This window comes from Syngnathoides biaculeatus, chromosome 9 (assembly GCF_019802595.1).
Source record: "Syngnathoides biaculeatus isolate LvHL_M chromosome 9, ASM1980259v1, whole genome shotgun sequence".
Classification (NCBI taxonomy): domain Eukaryota; kingdom Metazoa; phylum Chordata; class Actinopteri; order Syngnathiformes; family Syngnathidae; genus Syngnathoides; species Syngnathoides biaculeatus.
In genome coordinates, this window is record NC_084648.1 from 28,852,942 (window position 1) to 28,872,037 (window position 19,096).

General features: G+C 41.8%; 1 long non-coding RNA gene and 1 pseudogene across 1 annotated transcript; one reads left to right on the forward strand and one right to left on the reverse strand.

The window, feature by feature from the left end:
• The first annotated feature begins 2,109 nt into the window (after nt 1-2,109).
• LOC133506469 (uncharacterized) lies at nt 2,110-3,052 on the forward strand. Its single transcript, XR_009796503.1, has 3 exons — nt 2,110-2,354; nt 2,454-2,534; nt 2,603-3,052. It is a non-coding gene; the product is annotated as an uncharacterized LOC133506469 (long non-coding RNA).
• A 9,514-nt stretch (nt 3,053-12,566) lies between these two features.
• LOC133506798 (5S ribosomal RNA) lies at nt 12,567-12,685 on the reverse strand (annotated as a pseudogene).
• Between the last annotated feature and the right edge of the window lie 6,411 nt (nt 12,686-19,096).

A 19,096-nucleotide genomic window follows, 5' to 3' on the forward strand; every position in this document is an offset into this window, starting at 1 on the left:
TTCATTTGATTTCAGTTAGTGAGAATGTTGGTTATCCAAACACAGGCTGGAGACGAACAGTTTCTACGAAGCTTTTACTTACAGAATATTCCTGCCACAAATGAGTTACAGACATTTGCTGTGGCAGATCAAGTGCGAAGATACAGACGATTTATAACATGCTAATGCTTTCAGAAGGGTCCGCATCACGAAAGTATGAAAGAAAAATAGAGTGTCACAAAGAGCATCACAAAAGATCTGCATCATAATGACTAAACCAGTTCTAGCTGGTAATAACTGGAACATTCCGACATCCTGGTCTCCAGTAAACAGTTCAGCAGGGTTTACTTAAGGTTAACTGATGAGTTGGCATGCTTCAAACATCTGGTTACAATAGTGTTTAACTGAGGGTGTGAGGGAGTTATACATTCATGACTAAATATGAGCAGAAGAGACACTTCATGGATTAGAAGAGAATTGTGACTTACAAGACGAGACTTGGTTGAACTGGTAGTCTGTGTGAGAGAGAGCACAATTTTGTTTAAAATTATTGGCCTGTGGTCTTGGTACTCTGCAGGAGTCGATTTTTCTTGTTATCGTGTTGGTGTGTGACACAATAAGTCTGGCTAAGTAAAGGTATGTATGTGGTGAGGGAATGATATCCATGTGTATGATGTCGCTCTTTTATGTGTATGTGTCTCCCTGCTATAACATCTGCGTCTTCATCTCAGACTGGTTGGCCACCCCTGTGATTTAGACTGTTTTACACGAGGCCCCCATATACAGTAAAGAAAATAAGTATTTGAACACGCTGCTATATTGCAAGTTCTCCCATTTAGAAATCATGGAGGGGTCTGGAATTTTTGTCGTAGGTACATGTCCACTGTGAGAGAGATAATCTAAAAAGAAAAATCCAAAAATCACAATGTAAGATTTTTTTAACGATAGATGGATTTTTCTTTTTAGATTATCTCTCTCACAGTGGACATGCACCTATGATGAAAATTTCAGACCCCTCTTAAGTGGGTGAACTTGCAACATAACAGGGTGTTCAAATATTTCTTTTTTTCACCGTATAAGAGTCTTTAAATGCCCTTGAAACCACCCTAAGCCCAGGGTGGGCACTGCCTCCCCCTATCCACACACACTGCAGTCTATCATGAAGATGTTTTACAAGGATTTGTGAATTGTGTTGTTTTAAGTTTGAATTGGAATGCAGAACGCTTGCCTCTTTATGACATTCAGAGTAGATTACAGACCATTTCCAATAAATTGGAATATCATGGAAAAATGTCATAGATTATATATTCAGGCACCTCAATTTAAACAATTTCAAGTATTTACATGTCCATTCTTAAATAATTTGTGCTTCCAGCTCCAAAATCCACAAAATGAGTAAGACAAAAAAATTGAACACGGTGAGTGTCACACACTACTCATCTACAAAACTCAAAGAACCTACACCGGTTTCCCCTAGTGTAAATAAATTGCTTCAGTTTGGTTCAATATTGGGAAGACTGCAGACTTGAGAACTGGCCAGTAGACCATCAATTATACCCTCTGTAGCAGACCTTGGCATCAATGAGACAACATAGAGTTCAACCGGTGCAAACTTTATTGCATCTTCAAGCACCGTGAAACTAAAAAACGCATAACAATATTAATAGGTACAAAGTTCAGTTTTCTCTAATGACACACACTTTATTATACATCCATTTTTGTATATAAACAACAATTAATTAAAGCAACACACAAATATCAAGAGAATGAGCCAACCTCGCTCCGCCTACCAAGGGTGCAAACTCTTCAATGACAATGAAGGCCACAAGCATCTGGCCCAAACTGCATTTGAATAACAAAAAAACAACAAAAAAAAAACATTTCACATCAATGTCATGCTTGTATGCATATGAATGGACCAAAATAAAATGTCAAACATTTAGACTTACTCTGCTTCTCTGCTCTACTCCGCATAACCTCCTCTCTGTGTGATCACCCAGGTAAGTATGGCAAACCAACACAGGTGTGGCAATCAGCACAGGTAATCAGCTTGTGGATCACCCCAGAACATGAATGGTTCATTCAATTTACTCAACTGGCCACTAATACCCTCAATGGGTAAGACAGGTTCATAGCAAAGGAGGCTGGCTTTTCACAGACTGCGGTGTCATACCAATGGAAACTCTACTGGAAGGATGAAACTTGGCAGAAGAAGATGCACAAGCAAAATAGATGACGCTGGGTTTCAACGGATTTTCAAACAGAGAAGATTCTAGAATCTAGCATAGATCCAGAAAGACTGTGATGAGGCGGGAGTCACCGCTTAAAAAAACACCACATTCCGCTGGATCTGGGAGATGAGTTACAACTGTCGGGTGGGAAGCATCTCAACTTGGCCCATGAGAAGAAGGACTCTTGGCCAGTGGTCCAATCTTTTTTTTTTCCAATGAAAGTAAAGTGTGTCTTTTTTCTAGGAATCAAGGTCCACAGGTTTGGAGGAAGATGCATGAACAACAGAAGAGAAGCTTCTACAGCACCAGTGTAAAATATCCAAAGTCAGTCATCATTTGGGTGGCAATGTCGAGTGCAGATGTTGGTAAACTCTGCTTTTTTTAAATCCAAGGTCACTGCAAGAGTCTACCAGAATCTCTTCATGAGTCCTCCCACTGAAGATCTGTATGGAGATGCAGATTTCATCTTCCAGCAGGACTTGGCCCTGCTAATACCACCAGAAGGACCAAAACCTGGTTGGATGCCCACCCCATCACAATGCTTGACTGGCCAGCCATGTGGCTGGATCTAAACCCCAATGAAAATCTATGAGGTATTATCAGGAGGAAAATGAGGGGTACCAGACCCAAAACAAAGAACGGCCAACAAGCATCACATAAAAATGGGCTTTCATAACTCCCAGGGAACCCCACCAGGTAATTGCTTCAATGCCACAGTGCATCAATCCAGTGATACAAGCAAAGCGATTCCTAACTAGATCTTACATGTTAACATGTTGTTTTGAAAGTACCATGTTTTCATCGAATGAATGTCACTATCATTTTTTTCTACAAAAAAGGAGAAGTAAATGATGATTTCTTCCCAGTGTTCTAATTTTTTTAATTACTCTGTGGATTTTATGTGGTTCAAGCCCAAATGATGTAAAATATACAAATAAATAAAAATTAGATCAATAAAATTGTGGGCTCTGAATCTATAATATAGGAAAATTTAACTTTTTGAATGGAATAATGGAAATTAATACATGTGGCAACCTTAACTGGACAAGCTGAAAGGAAAAGAAGAAAAGAAGATTCAAAATTTTGGTTAGGATCTGTTTAACACAACTATTATATTTTCCTTCCTTGAAATTGCTAAGGGTCCTGTACAATAAATGTGCAAGGCCCTATAAAAAAATCAAGTCAATGGCATAAATACACTAGTAGCTTTGTTACTTATCCCATTCACTTGATTTTGAAAATATGATCAGCATCAATATACTCACAGATAAACATGTTCCAAAATGAGCATCATATTTATAATATAGCAGATTAAATGAAGCATAGAATGATTTTGGAGTACATGATGTGTTAATGGATCCAGACCTTTCTCGTCTCAGGCAGAAATGCCTTTCAGTTTTTAAAACTGGTCAGCAACAACTTGTTTCCAAATATGAGAAAAGGAATTACACTGTATTTCTAGTTTTTGTCTTTCTTTTCTCAATTATATTATGTTTCTTGCTTTTTATTACTTTTCTTTTTTTTTTTACTTGTTTTCAATTTTTGGATTATAACCCTTGTGAGAATAAGCAGTGAAGAAAATGGATGGATGGATGGATTATGATCTGTTCCTTTTTGTTATTGATCAGAAAAAAAAACAATTGAAATTAACTTAAACAAAAGTAAAAAATATGACTCAAATAACCACTAATTTGGAGGATTGTGGAAAAATATGTATATATTTTATTTTCGACTCAGGTAGACCTTTTTGGTTTGAATAGTAACATAAGTGTAGCTGTCACCCAATTCATTGTCTCTGCGTGACATAATAGCTCTTTAAAACAGAACATAATGTTTGCAAGATTAAGATTAGCAGATGCCTCATTATAACCAGAACTCTGGTTTTCCAGATTCAGAGGTTTGTGGTGGATCTGCAGGGTCGGGTGGAGCCCGAGGTGTGTGGGGAAATTTATTTGTGCTGTTGAACTGAGTGACAATCATAAAATAATGTGTAATGACTTAATTTACATGACTGAGGTAGAATAAAAGCAGTAGTATTCCTGCATGAAAAGGATGCTGAGGAATGGAGAGTGAGAAAGGAGTCTATAAAGGCTGTTAGCTGCCCACTCCTCGCCACACTGCCTTGCACCACATTTTTGTGAAACTTGGGTAATGTGATTGATTTTGTCTGGGAATTTTCTGAACAACAGATGGATTCAGGTCTTGCATTCTTCTTTTTTGATATTTGAGCAGACTGTCATTTATATGTTTTGTGTATTGAGTGGGTTTCTCAATTCACTGCGTTTGGAGATAAAATGTTTGCGCTGTAGTGTTTTAGTTTTTCTGTTCCTGGACATTCCAAATGGGTGCACAGTACTGTCTTTGGCCATCCTACTTCTTTTATTGTATTATACGATAAATGTAGTCTTCACGTGCATAACTCAACTATTTAACTGAGGCATGACGTTCAGAACTACTTGTTGTTTCATACATAATGACACAAGGCAAACTAATCCATCCATCCATTTTCAGAGCCATTTATCCTCAGAAGGGTCATGGGAGTGCTGGAGCTAATCCCAGCCGTCATCGGGCAGGAGGCAGGGTACCCCCTGAACTGGTTGCCAGCCAATCCTAAGGCACATAGAAACAGACAACAGCTAAACTCACATTCTCACCGGAGGGTAATTTAGAGTGTCCAATTAATGTTGCATGGTTTTGGGACGTGAGAGGAAACTGTAGTGCCTGGAGAAAACTCACTTAGGCCCGGGGAGAACATGTAAACTCCACAGAGGCAGGGCCAGTATCCAAAATCCGGTCCTCATAATTGTGAGGCCAGCGCTCCACAGCTTTGCCACCATGCCGCCCACCCTGAACTGGTCAACAGTCAATCGCAGGGGGCATGGAAACAAACTACTATTCACACGTATGGGCAATTTAGTTCTTCAATTAACCTGCCATGCATGTTTTTGTGATGTGTTAGTAAACTGGAGCGCTCAGAGAAGATCCATACAGACACACGGAGAAAATGCAAACTCCATCCAGCTGGGACCGCGATTTGAACCACAGAATTGAAAGCAACCAGTCTAACAAGTCATCGGCTATTCCCCCCACAAGGCATCCCTGGTGTTTTCATGTTTCAAATGTTTTTCTCATCAAAAAAGAAAAATAATGTAATAAAAATAATGTATTCAAGTAAGAGTACTGTTACGTAAGAACAGGAGTCTTGAACTCAATTCACCTTGGAACTGCTGGAGGCAGAGTCTGGCCGAGGCTAGGTCGCAGCTTCAGCTCACATCCATGTGTGCGCAATTTAAATTAGAAATATTTGTTTAAAAATCCCATATTCTCAAACATCCATGTTTTACATTATGTTATGATTGTTATGTTTAAGATAAACAACAATGGTGGTATAAACAATTTATGTGTAAAACTACATATAAAACTCCATGGCAAAGGTGCTGTAACTTTTAGTCATTGAAAAATGTTTCTCTGGTTGCATCAAGCCCAGTCAATGTCACGCCCCTGAGAGCCATATGGCCAACTGTGATTGGTAGGTTTGTAAGCTTCGCGCACAACAATGTAAAACTCCCATTCCTATAAAACTTGCACACAACACTGTAAAAGTGCCATTCATATAAAACTTGAGGGCCACACAAACATTAAATACGTATATTGTGGGCGGATGGAGGGGGGCACAAAATATCATCTCGCGGGACAAAAATGGCTCCCCGTGCCTGCGTGGGTTTTCTCTGGGGACTCTGGTTTCCTCTCATATTCCAAAAACATACAACGTTCATTGGAGACTCTAAATTGCACCTAGTTGTGCATGTGAGTGCGGCTGTTTGTCCTGATGTGCCAAGTTCAGGGTGTACCCATCCTCCTGCCCATTGAGAGCTGGGAAAGTATCAAACACTCCTGTGACTCTCGTGCAGATAAGCAGCTAAGAAATGGATAAAATATGTATGCATAAATCCAGGCATTCCAGAACAATATCACTTAATATAAAACTAGGGTGCTCAAACGTTCTTGCCCCAAGATCTGCTTTTCAAGTGGCCAACCTCCCAAGATCTACCTTTTATATTGTTATTTATTTATTTTGTGTGCGTGGGGACATTTTGCCACTATGTCTCCGGTTTAAGAGCACAGAGAACTACCGATGAGCTAAAATTCTGGGCCGCCGATACAGCTCAGCACCATTGTATGTTGATGTACCTTGCATCACCACATGAGCGAATCTTGGACAACAGAACATAATAAACAATGTAAATTTTTTATCTTCACCTGAGTTTTCTTCTTACTTTCCCTTCTTTGGTAATACACTGGCAGACAGGCAGATGAGGCGTAGACATTTAAAAAATGTCATTGTGAAAAAATTCTCCCCCTTGCTTTCCATATGAAAGCGGTTAAATTTTCCTTCTTCTTACTTGGTCCAGCTCCCCTACTCATTTTTATCCCCTCAGGTTTAAGTTTAGCCTCATTAATTGGAGGTCGCGAGCTTGCTAGAACTCGCCGTTATGTACACATGAAAGAATCAGAATCAGCTTGAATGGCCAAGTATGTAACAACACACAAGGAATTTGTCACTGGCAGTTGGTGCCGCCTTGGTACAACATTCATGTTGAGTACTGAGAAGAACAAAAAAACTAATAAGAACAAAGAACAATAGACAGCGGAGTGAAACATCAGCAAACACCTTATTGGTCAAATCAAATGTCAGGATGATAGGCCAACGTCTACGTTTTAATATCATGCAATATACCCACACTACCATTACAAATAACCACTAGATCACAATCGACATGCTGGACACACCTGAATCAGATGACAGGATGGGTGATAGGCTGATTTCCATTTTTTTTCATGATGAAGTCATGCGGTTGACCAATAAATATCATGACAAATTAACCCAAATTCATATTCAAGAAATACTCTTCTACTAGTTTTGGTTCCACTTCAGCACAATAGGTCACCAGGCAGATTACAAGCATATTTTTTTCTCAACTGTTTTATTTTTTTGTACATGGTAAATAATTTTAAATAAATGAAATCCATCTTTCCATTCATTATCTTAGCCAGTTATGCTCAAAAGCGTCACGGGAATGTTGGAGCCTATCCCAACCAGGGACACATGATATACGAGCCTCCATATGTTGGTGGACAAAATGCTGTATTTGGCAACCACCATTCATGTTTTACATTCGGCAAGCACATCACAGCAGCCTGTGTGTATGAGGTGTATTCAAAGTAGTGTTGTTTCTTTTGGGAATGATTAGTTCCAAAGACCTAAATCAGTTTATGAAATGATTTGTTCTTTTTGGTTGGTCACCACCCATTGCTGTGAGGCGAGTGAGTCGCCTGGGAGCAGAAATGGAACTGTTGAAGCGTTCTTTCACTCCCTTCTGAATATTCGGCGACTGACAAATGAGCGACCAGCGTACAGGTGGGGGCGGGACTGATTTGTGATTTGCCAGTGATGTCACTCACTTCAGCAAATGACCAATGAGCAGCCAGCATCAAGCATGCAGGCTGGGGAGGGACTTAAGTGAACTGAATGATTCATTCAGTGAACTGGTGTACTGAGGAACTGGGAATTGAAGAGTGAATTGGTCATTTGTGATCTGCTAAGGAGCAACGACGTTGTAGAATGAGTGAGTCGTTTGACAGAGAAACAGCATACTATGCCAGTGGTCCCCAAACTACTGCCCGTGGGCTGGATCCCATCCTCCTCCACATTTGGTCTGGCCCCCCTGAACAATAACAGAGTATTTTGATTTATTTTTATTCTATGTGTATTTTTATTTGATAATAAAATTGGGCTTTTGCAATAAAATGTTCTTAGTTCTGAACTATTTATATATATATATATATATATATATATATATATATAAGGTAATTATTTCACATACACATATAACGTGACATTTGTTCCACCCTTCTGCAGTATAAAGGGCAACCCCTTGAAAAAAATCCTAAACCCGCCCCTCTCAAAGAGAATGGAATAATGGCGAAAAGGTTGTGTAAGACAAAAAATTATTCGGAATTCAGGGTATTTAACCGAAAGTGGACTAACGATTATTTTTTTGTTCAATGCAAAGACAAGCCTGTCTGTCTCATCTGTCAAGAGGCGGTGGCGGTATTCAAAGAATACAATCTGTGGAGACACTATGAATCCCGTCACAAAGACAAGTACGATAGCTCGCAAGGCCAAATGCGAGCAGACAAACTGTCAAAGCAAAAAGTGGAATGTGGAATACTAGCTCAGTAAAATACATCTGTATGCCAAGCTCAGCTGAACCAGTCATCTGTTCAGGCTAGATTTCGAGTTGCTCAACTGATAGCAAGCAGCGGTAAACCTTTCACTGTAATGTATATGCCTAGCTGCAGCAGAAGACGAAAGAATTTGAATTTTTTTCATTAGCACTGGATGACAGCACGGATTTGCAGGACAAAGCGCAACTGCTGAATTTTATTCGTGGAGTTAACGCAAACTTTGAGATGTGCAAGGAGCTGGAAGCCCTCCAAAATCTCAAGGGACTACGGCAGGGGAGGATATTTTCGGCAAAGTGCGCCAAACTATGGAAGAGACCTGGACTGGTCAAAGCTGGCCAGATCTGGTTAGAGGGGTGACTTCATAGTTCTGAAGGCTGGGGTTCAAAGCCTGGCCCCGCCTGTGTGGAGTTTGCATGTTCTCCCCGTGCCTACGAGGGTTTTCAGCGGGCACTCCAGTTTCCTCCCACATCCCGAAAATATGCATTGATCGGAGACTCTAAAGTTTCTTCTGATTCAAATTTTATGAAAAAGAACGGAATCATTCTGTGAACAAATCTTTTGAATACATCTTTTTAAAACACAGATTTGAGTAATTCAGTAGTCTCAAATGAAATGCTGTCAAAGTGAACCATCATAGACCTCTTTTTGAGAATAAAGAAAGCGGGAATGCAATAAATGCAGTCCAACCTAAGCAGATTATTTTGTATTGTCCACAATACTGGAGCGATATTAAGAGGTATTTATTTTATTCAAGTATACCTATCCCTCCATGCATCCATCAATCCATCCATCTTCTACCATTTACCTTGAATGGGCTTCGTTGGCAGTAGCTTTAGCAAGGATGGCCAGACTTCTCTTTTCCCAGCCACTTCATCCAGCTTTCTGAGGCGTTCCCAGGCCAGCCGAGAGACGTACTCTCTCCACCGTGTCCTGGGTCACACCCATAATCTCTTTCGGGCAGGATGTGCCCAGAACACCAGAGCACGGAGGCATACTGGAAGCACAAGAATCAGATATCCCTTCCATCTAAACTGATCCAGAGAGAGTTGGAGTTCATGGCTGGATGAAGACAACAAAACTACTTCTGCAAAAAGCACAGATGCAATAATGAGGCCACTAACCAAGCACCCTCCACACCTCAGGTGTGCCTAGAGATTATGCCCATAAAAGTTATGACCAAATCAGTGACAAAGGCTGGCTTTGACGGAGTCCAACTCTCACTGGAAATGGGTCCGACTGATTGCCGGCAATGAAGACCAAACCCTGACACCGTTCGTACAAGGACCGAACAGCCCATACCAGGATAAACCCAAAGGACCTCCCACAGGACTCTAAGAGGGACATGATCAAATGCTTTCTCCATGTCTGAAAAAAACATGTACACTAGTTGGACAAACTCCCATGTACTCTTGAGGACCCTTCTGAGGGTGTAGAGCTGATCCACTGTTCCACAGCTAGGATGAAAACCACATTACTCCTCCTGAATCTGAGATTTGACTTTCTGATGGACCATCTTATCCAGCACCGCTGAATAGACCTTACCAGGGAGGCTCATCAGTCTGATCCCCCTGTAGTTGGAACACACCCTTCAGTATTTCTTCTTTACAAGTGGGACCACCATCCAAGTCTGCCAATCCAGAGGCAATGTCCATGATCTCCATGTGATGTTACAGAGGTGTGTCAACCAGGACAGCCCCAAAACAACTCAAGCCTTTAGGAACTCTGGGATAATCTCTTATACCACTGGAGCCTTGCCACTGAGGAGCTTTTTAACCTCCAGAGTGACCTTGTTCCCAGAAATAGGAGAGCCCGCCTCAGAGAACCCAGACTCTGTTTCCTTATGGGAAGGTGTGTCAATGGAATATAGGAGGTCTTCAATGTATTCTCCAACTCACAATCTCCCAAGTTGGGGTCAGCAGCGGCCCTATAAGGAGGACACTATGCACAGTGTTGATGGTGCACTGCTTCCCCCTCCTGAGACACTGGATGATGGACGAGAATTTCCTCGAAGACATCTCGAAGTCTTTTTCCATGCCCTCTCCTAAATCTTCCCATGCCCAAGTATTTTCTTCAGCGACCACCAAAGGTGCATTCTGCATGGCCACCCAGTACGCATCAGCTGCCTCGGGAGTCCCAAAGGCCAAAACTGCCCTACAGGACTCCTTCTTCAGCTTGACCGCATCCATCACCATTGGTGTCCACCAACGCGAGAGGGACCGACCACCTTACGGCCACAGCTACGGTCTGCCACCTCAGCAATGGAGGCACGGAACATGCTCTTCTCGGATTTAATGTCACCCACATTTCGGAGAATGGAGTAGAAATGCCTTCTGACAGGGGATTCTGCCAGATGTTTCCAGCAGACCCTCACAATCCTTTTGGGCTTGCCACATCAGAGCAGTATCTTCTCCCACCAGCGAAGCCAACTCAAAACTAACTGCTGATCAACTGACAGAGCCAATAGTTTCTTCACCCGAATATCCAAGATCGGAAGTCTGGTGACAAATCACAAAGTGAACTGCGACCTTTTGTGTCCTGGTGCTAAATGTACTAGAGGACACCCTTATTTTTGAACATGTTGTTCATTATGGACAATGCATGATGAGCAGAGAAGTCTAGTAAAAGACCAATGCTCAAATTTTGATCAGGGGTTATTTTTCTCAATCACCCCCTTCCAAACTAGTCTCAATGTCATGGCCCATGTGAGCATTGAAGTCCCCTGAATAAATGATGGAGTCCCCCACCTGGAACACTCTCCAGCACCCCCTCTTAAGGATTCCAAAAAGTGTAGGTACTCTGAAATATTGCTTGGTGTGTAGGCACAGGCAACAGTCAGGATCCATCCCCCCACTCAATGTCAGAGGGGGGCTACCCTCTCATCCACCGGATAAACCCCAACGTACAGGCACCGAGCTGGGTGGCAATAAGTATACCCCCACCTTGTTGGCTCACCATGAGCAGCTCCAGAATGGAACAGAGTCCCACCCTTATCATTGTGGATGGGTTTGTGTTTCCCAGTGATCAAAGGAGCTAAGTTGTCTGGGGCTACACTCCCCTGGTAGTCAAAAAGCTCCTAGGTGAAGGACCATACAAAGTATGACTCCTTAATACCCCTATGATCTATGGATCTATGTTTCCTTTGCCCAGACGTGGGTTATCGGAGACCCCTCTGGAGCCATGTCAGAAGATGGTGCTTGAAGGAAAGCACCTGGTGGCTAGCCTGCAACCATGGGGCTCGGCCGGGCACAGCCCTAAAGGGTAACATGCCTCCCCCTTCCCATGGCCTCACCACCTGTGGAAGGGGCCATAGGGGTCGGGTGGAGTGCAAGCCGGGTGGTGACCAAAGGCAGGGACCTTGGCGATCAGCTTCTTGGCTACAGAAACTGGCTCTAGAGACCTGGAATGTCACTTCTCTGGCAGGGAAGGAGCCTAAGCTGGTGTGTGAGATCCAAAAGTTCCCACTAGATACACAGTAATTGGATTCGCCTTGACACAGAGGTTGGACTCTTGTACCAGTCCATTCAAGTTCAATTTATCCCAAATGTCCCTTGAGAAATTGCAATCAAATAAATGTAGCAAGTTATTTCCCTCTTTGGGTGTTGTGTATCCAATCCAAATGAGAAAAAATCGAAATATTGATCCCTTGTCTCATACTCATCGTTTTACATTTAACACAAATAGTTTCAGTATACAGCAAAAACAATGAAATTGGCCTTATCACTTCAGTACTGCAAGAGAGTGTACATTGCCCAACGCTAATTTATTCAAAGCAGAAATATCAAGTAACATGATGTGCCAACTCTGCAAATGTATCAAGATTGTTTGGTTTTTTAAAAGTTAATCTTTCCGCAGTTTTTAGGCAATCATTTGAGATTAAACGCATACTTACATGTTTTTTTTTTCAGTTGATATTATAGTGAAAGAACAAAATTCCTTGGGACCTAGGACTCAGCAGAAACAACCTCTTCTTCTTTTCCTTTTGGCTTGTCCCATTAGGGGTTGCCACAGCATGTCATCTCAGATAAACGCATACTGTATTTGTTTGGCACAGTTTTACACTGGTCACCCATCCTGATGCAACCCCTCTGCATTTTAGCTGGGGAGAGAAGCTTACAGCACCTGGTATTCACAGGCGGTCTCCCATCCAAGTACTAACCAGGGGCAAACCCGGTTAGCTTCCGAGATCTGATGAGATCGGGTGTTCTCAGGGTAATGTGAGTGTAAGCCTCAACAGAAGCAACAGAACTACAAAATGAATACTTTACCTCATTGGTTGAGCTATGCCACTGTTTTTAATTTTGCCACTCTATTAAACAAAACATGCTTTAGGATCATGGATCAGTTCATCGAGTTGGTTGCCAAAAGTATTGATTGCAAATGTCTAGTTGTTTGTAACATTGCTAATAAACCCACAGAATCTGTCAACTGTGTAGTGACTGATGCTGTAATGTTTTACTCAACTCGATGGAGTGGAACCTCGGTTTTCGAACGTCTTGGATTTCGTACAAATCGGTTTTCGAACGAAAATTGGTATTCGAACACCCAGACCAGCTGACCCACAACGATTATTTTAAAGATGTTATGAGCCACTACAGAAAAGTGCTTAAAAGATGGCAGAAACAAACATTAGATTCGTTTGATTGTGTAAAAGGGGTGAGTCATCCCCACCGAAGATATTTGAAACTGTTATTTTGCATTGCTTTTTTCTTTTGTTCCATTACCCTACCTCTAGTTGCAAGTTAATTTTTTTTTACGTTACGTACTTTCTGTGCAAATAAAAAATATATTTTTCCCCCCCTCATTATTGCTTGTTTAAAGTTATTCTGCACTTTTGTTAAAAAAAGGTTTACAAGGCTGGGGGCCAAGTCACTACAGATTCAGCAATGCACTCCCAGCCTAGCATACTCTTTTAGCCTAAAGCATACATTTTATATTTATATTTCTTAAATGATTTGATTTTATAAAGTATTTAAACTATACATGCATTTCTACTATGCAGTTTATTATCAGGAAGAGCTAAACAAAATTGCTCAAAAAAGATTTTTTAGGCTTGGAACACAATATTTCATTTTCCATTTATTGTAATGGGAAAATGTGCTTTATTTTTCAAACGTTTTGGTTTTCAACCAGCCTTCTGGAACGGATTTTGTTCGAGAACCAAAGCACCATTGTAGTTGTCCGACTGACTAGGGACCAGTCCAGGTTGTAGTCTGCCCATCACCTGATGTCCACTGGATTCAGCTTTCACCTAGCCTGTGGCCTTGAACAGAAAAAGTTCTTTAGAAAATGGATGGATGCTTATAGTGGACGTGAAGTATTTAATATACATGTGTATAAATCTGCCCATTTTAAACTTAATACTCAATGAACATTGCACTTGAAGTTTGTAGAACATTTTACATAATACCATATCCTCCAGCTCGCACATCCATATCCTAGAATCTCGGATAAAGCATTTGTGCAGTACATAACTTGGATGGTCCCAAAAAGCAGGGCATCATTACACAACCCACTCAGGCACTTCGTGTTGCTGTTTACTGCCTCTGTGGTCCTCACAGCTCTGTAATGATGACCTGAATGTCATGGAGCCAGCAGGAGACCTCATCTTAACTGACCTAAACGACTTCTGAATTTGACCTCACTTCCCCCAGCTTCCTCATACTGCCTCTTGCTCACTCTCTCACACTCCATGCCTATCTCAATCTTCCTCCTGTCTCACACACAACCTATTAGCATAGCAGTATCTTTAACCTACCTCTTTGATTCATTAATGAAGCAAGGGAGTAGCTGAAGCACATTTAATGAATTTAATTAAATCAGAGCATGACCAGCCCTCCTAAATCATTGGCGCAGGTTAAAGAGTAAAGGAGCCTTTTGACTTTATTATGTAAATCAGATTTCCACACAGCCTTTCAACAAACTGCCAGCATCAAACATAACATTGCTGTCTGATGAAAATCACCTACTGGAATGTTTGCTTAGTGTTACATTTTCACTTTTTAACTGTTGCCTTGCAAGCAGAGAACAGTTAAAACTGAACAAATGGGAATTTTTTTACCATCTAATCACAATGTGCAAAATTTTTTATGACACAAATCTATTTAAAAAAAATGTTGTATTATTACTGCACATTTTTATATTATTGGCTGTAGTTGCTCAGTTTTGTTTCAAGTGTCATCGCGGTATAATTTGTTGGTATGGTCTTTTTTTTTAATCGATTTTTTCTCTTTTTTTTTTACACTAGATGCACTTCCTTTTGAAAATAACCACACATTGTTTTATCTGGGTTTTGAGGTCCACATTGACAGGGTATTGGGGTATTGGCCAGGAATTGAACATGAACAGGTAATGGCATTTTTGTATGATGGCTATTTGACTTATGTTGTTAGAGATTATTTTATGATGGTTTGAATCCCATTTGTAGTTAATTGTAAGTATTCCAAGCAAATGCTGGATTTTGTTTCTCTCAATACATTTATATTAAACCCCACCAATAACCAATGCTTTATGGAGACTTGGCTTTGTGTGACTGTACCCAACGGAGCCGTTATGCTCCCTGGCTTTGAATTTTACCGGGCGGATCACGTTGCGGAGTTGTCGGGGAAAGCAAAAGGCGGTGGGATATGCTTCTATATCAATGAAAAATTGTGCATGGACATCACACAACTCAGCAGGACACTGCAGCCGGCTTTTAGAGTCGGTGTTCTTGAACTGAAGGCCATTTTACTCGGTGCATGAGTTTGCCTCATTTATACTTTTGTGCTTTTTCTACCTTCCGCCCCAAGTTAGAATGAATGCTGCACTGCTAATGCCTGTTGTAGAAATAAACAAGATAGATAACTAAGCTAAACTCAACCATGAACTCCCTAAATACAAGCAGCACATAGACTGACCGACTAAGACTTTCGACCACTGCTATACCACAATAAATAACATATACCGTGTCATTCCCCACACTGCCCTAGATTCCACAGACCACTGCTTAATCCACTTAATACCTACATACAGGCAAGTAATTAAATGCAGGAAGCCTGCAGTAAAACTAGTGAAAAAGTGGCCCAATGAGGCAAAATTAGAACTTCAAAGCTGGTTTGACTGCACAGACCAGACTGTCTTTCAAAATTTGGATGGCAGCTTGACAATTATAAAGAGACTTACATCACATGTCAGTTTTTGTGAAGCGGTATTGTGGCATCTAGGTCATTTCGCACATTCACTAATACCAAGCGGTGGTCAAAATCGACTTCACCCCAATAAAGAAAAGTCATTAATTACCACTATTCAAGATACAAGTGGCAACTGTAAACAGTCACCGCTAGAAATAAATGACACTTTTACAATCTTTAGAAGAGTAAATGCACATCTTGCAACAACCCAGAAGTAACAGAAACTTTTATAAAGAATCGAAACATTCCTCAATTGAATGTATACGCTAAAGAAAGTCTTGATGCTCAATTAACCCTAACAGAGTTATATTACACATTAAAAAAAATATGTAATTAGGATGAGAGATGAGGATGGAATCCCTGTTGAATTCATTAAACATTTTTGGCCAGTACTTACTCTTTTTTTTTTTTTTTTTTTAGAAGAGTCAAAGAGATAATCAATAAAGGTCATATTAGTAGGTACATAAATACAGCATCAATGAAGTTATTACTACAACCAGGTAAAGATCCCACTCTTCCGGCTAATTATCTAGACTTATCACTGATCAATGTAGGTATCACGATTATCTTGCAAGCCCTCACAGCAAGACTTGAAAAATTACTCCCGTTGATAGTTCACTGACCAGACAGGGTTTATTAAAGGGATACATTTCACAAATACCCTTGAGACGTTTGCTAAATTTATCAACCATGTCGGAGGGTAAGAATCCTACGCGCAATTATCATGTCACTTGATTCAAAGAAGGCTTTTGATAATGTTAACTGGGCTTTCCTGTTTGCAATTCTTCACAAATTATTCTTTGAAGATTCATTCATACATTGGAAAACAGAATTATACAATTCCCCAAAAGCGACAGTCATCGGAAACAGGATTAATTCATGAATCTTTAATTATAAACAGAAACCAGACATGGATGTCCACTCTCACCAATGCTATTTGCAATATTCATCGGACCTCTTGCTGTTGCTATTTGTCAGATTATTAATATTAATTTAAATTTTTTACAAGAACCCAGGCATTCTCTTCAGGCAGTCTTCAGCCTTATAGACATTTTCACAAATGGCAGACTCTTAACTGGACAAAATAAACAATACTCCCAATAACAGCAGACTCATGCGCCCCTGCAGATGAAATCAAATCAATTATCTATTTTCAATTATTCCATTTAAAACCACAATTAAATGGTTTCAAATCTTAGACTCAGGTTAATAAATAGGATCAGTCTATACACTCTTCAGAAAAGCAAACAGAAGGGAGGCCTAAATGCTCCTAACTTTGAATTATCAAATGGTTACATCAAAATGAGGAGTTCGATTTTTGGCTAGAATTTGAACAAGTAGACTGCAACAACATTAAATGCCACAAATTCCCATTTTTTTCCACTTGTCTTAAACACCATGAATGTTTTAAGAATCCAACAATAGCCTCTACCTTATGGGCTTGGTGACAAAATATAGAATCTGCAGGCTCTCAATTAGCTCCCAGTATGTGCTCCCCTATCTGTCATAATCCAGATTTCAAAATTAATAATATATAATATGATCTCTGCTCTCTGTTTTCTCACCTAGAACCTGTTTGTCATGGGTGACCCTACAGGGGCGTGAAGGCCCAAACAACTTGGACACACAAACCCCTCCACCACGTTAAGGTGACGGCTTCTGGGATAGGACATATTATGGTGAACAGTTCATCGATGAATTTTAACAAGGTGATCGAGGACGTGTTGTCAGGCAGCAGAGTGGATGGGTGGAAGGGAGTGGACAGAGCAGGTGGCTAGCATGGTGGCAGTAATGACATGGGCCAGGAACACAGGGAGTTTACTGTGAGCAGGGAGAGACACAGGATCAACAGAGGAATGAACAATAAGTGACTTACAAGAGGCAAGTGGCCTGTGATACCGCTTGAGGTAGCTCCAATACTTTGGCGAGGATCTACCACAACAGGAGGCTTATATACAAACGGGTGTCAATGAGGCTGTTAGACAACAAATGCTGCAAACAGACAGAGAGAAAGAGAGTAGCAACATAACCACAGAGCAGTACATGACAGTATTCTGCTTTCATTTCTGTTCAACAAAAAGTCCCAGCTTCATTGGAATTGGGTTTGTGTATGCAACCGTCACTGAGTGGGAAATGAATCCATGTTGCCTACACCAAAGTTAGGTGAAACCTTCCTTTTTCCACTTAAGGAAAATCCCAATGCAGTTTTGTCTCTTTATGAAAATTCTATTGGGACCGATTCTGCTAATAGTAATAATATAGTAATCATAAACAAATAGTGGTATTATAACATTTGTGTTAATCTTAAACTGTATGTTTTACACAAGCATACCACCTGTCACGTCCCATCGGAACGAGAGTAGGATCCAAATGCAGGACTCGGATGATGCAAGGTAGTTCAAGGAGAAACGTTCATTATATGCCGAGGTCGGGGATCGAGCAGGCAGTCTGGTGCAGCAGCGGTAGTTGGGACGTCGGGCAAAGAGAGCAGGTGAGCGGGCAGGCAGGAGTCGGTACACAGGAGAACGATCAAGGCAGGCAGAAGTATCAAAGGAGTCAGGGTTACAAGGTTGGTCGGAGAACGGGCGAAGGTCGGTACATACAGGTTGTCGATCAGTGATACGAGAGTGGTGGAATGGGACATGAAGCTTAACGAAGTGGCGCCGGCCAGTCGTCATCGGGGTCTTATAAATACACAGCATAATCAGGCTGCATGAGGCGCAGGTGTGCACCTCCCAATCAGAGCAACCGCGCAGACACCCGCACAGCCCGGGCTGGAGCGGCAGGATCATGACAGTACCCCCCCCCCCTCAAAGCCACGGCTCCCAGACGTGCCTAAACAAAAGAAACAGACAATAATTAACACAGGCAGAGTGGGCAGAAGGGGGGTCCAGAGGAGGGCAAGCCCCCCCCCCGAACCCCAGTCTGGTGGCAAGGCGTCCGGTGGACAGGTCAGGAGGACGACCAGGACGCCAAGCATCAGGGTCCCCACGGAGCGATTCGTCCGGACGACCTCTGTGAGGAACCAAACAACGAAGCAGGAACCAGGCCGAGGCAGGAAACTGCTCCGGACGAGAACCTCCCACGCCGTGGTTGCGAGACGACCAGGGACTGGTCGCCACCGAGGCTTGGTCAAGAGGCAGCCGTGGATTGGTCACCAACAAGGCCAGGTCCTGAAGCGGCTGGGAGCCCTCAGGAGTGAAGAGGATGATGGAGAGAAGGACCAGAGCCATGACCGCCACCATCACAGCCTTCCCGAAGTCTCTCCAGTGCTGGGGTGTCTCCACAGAACTCCCCGGCTCCTCCTGGGCAGGAACGTGAGAAGGCAGCGACACCCTCGCCATCGCCACCTCCTGGACAGCAACGTGAGAAGGCGGTGACACCCTCGCCATCGCCTCCCCCTGGACAGGAACGTGAGAAGGCAGCGACACCATCGCCGCCTCCTCCTGGACAGGAACGTGAGAAGGCGGC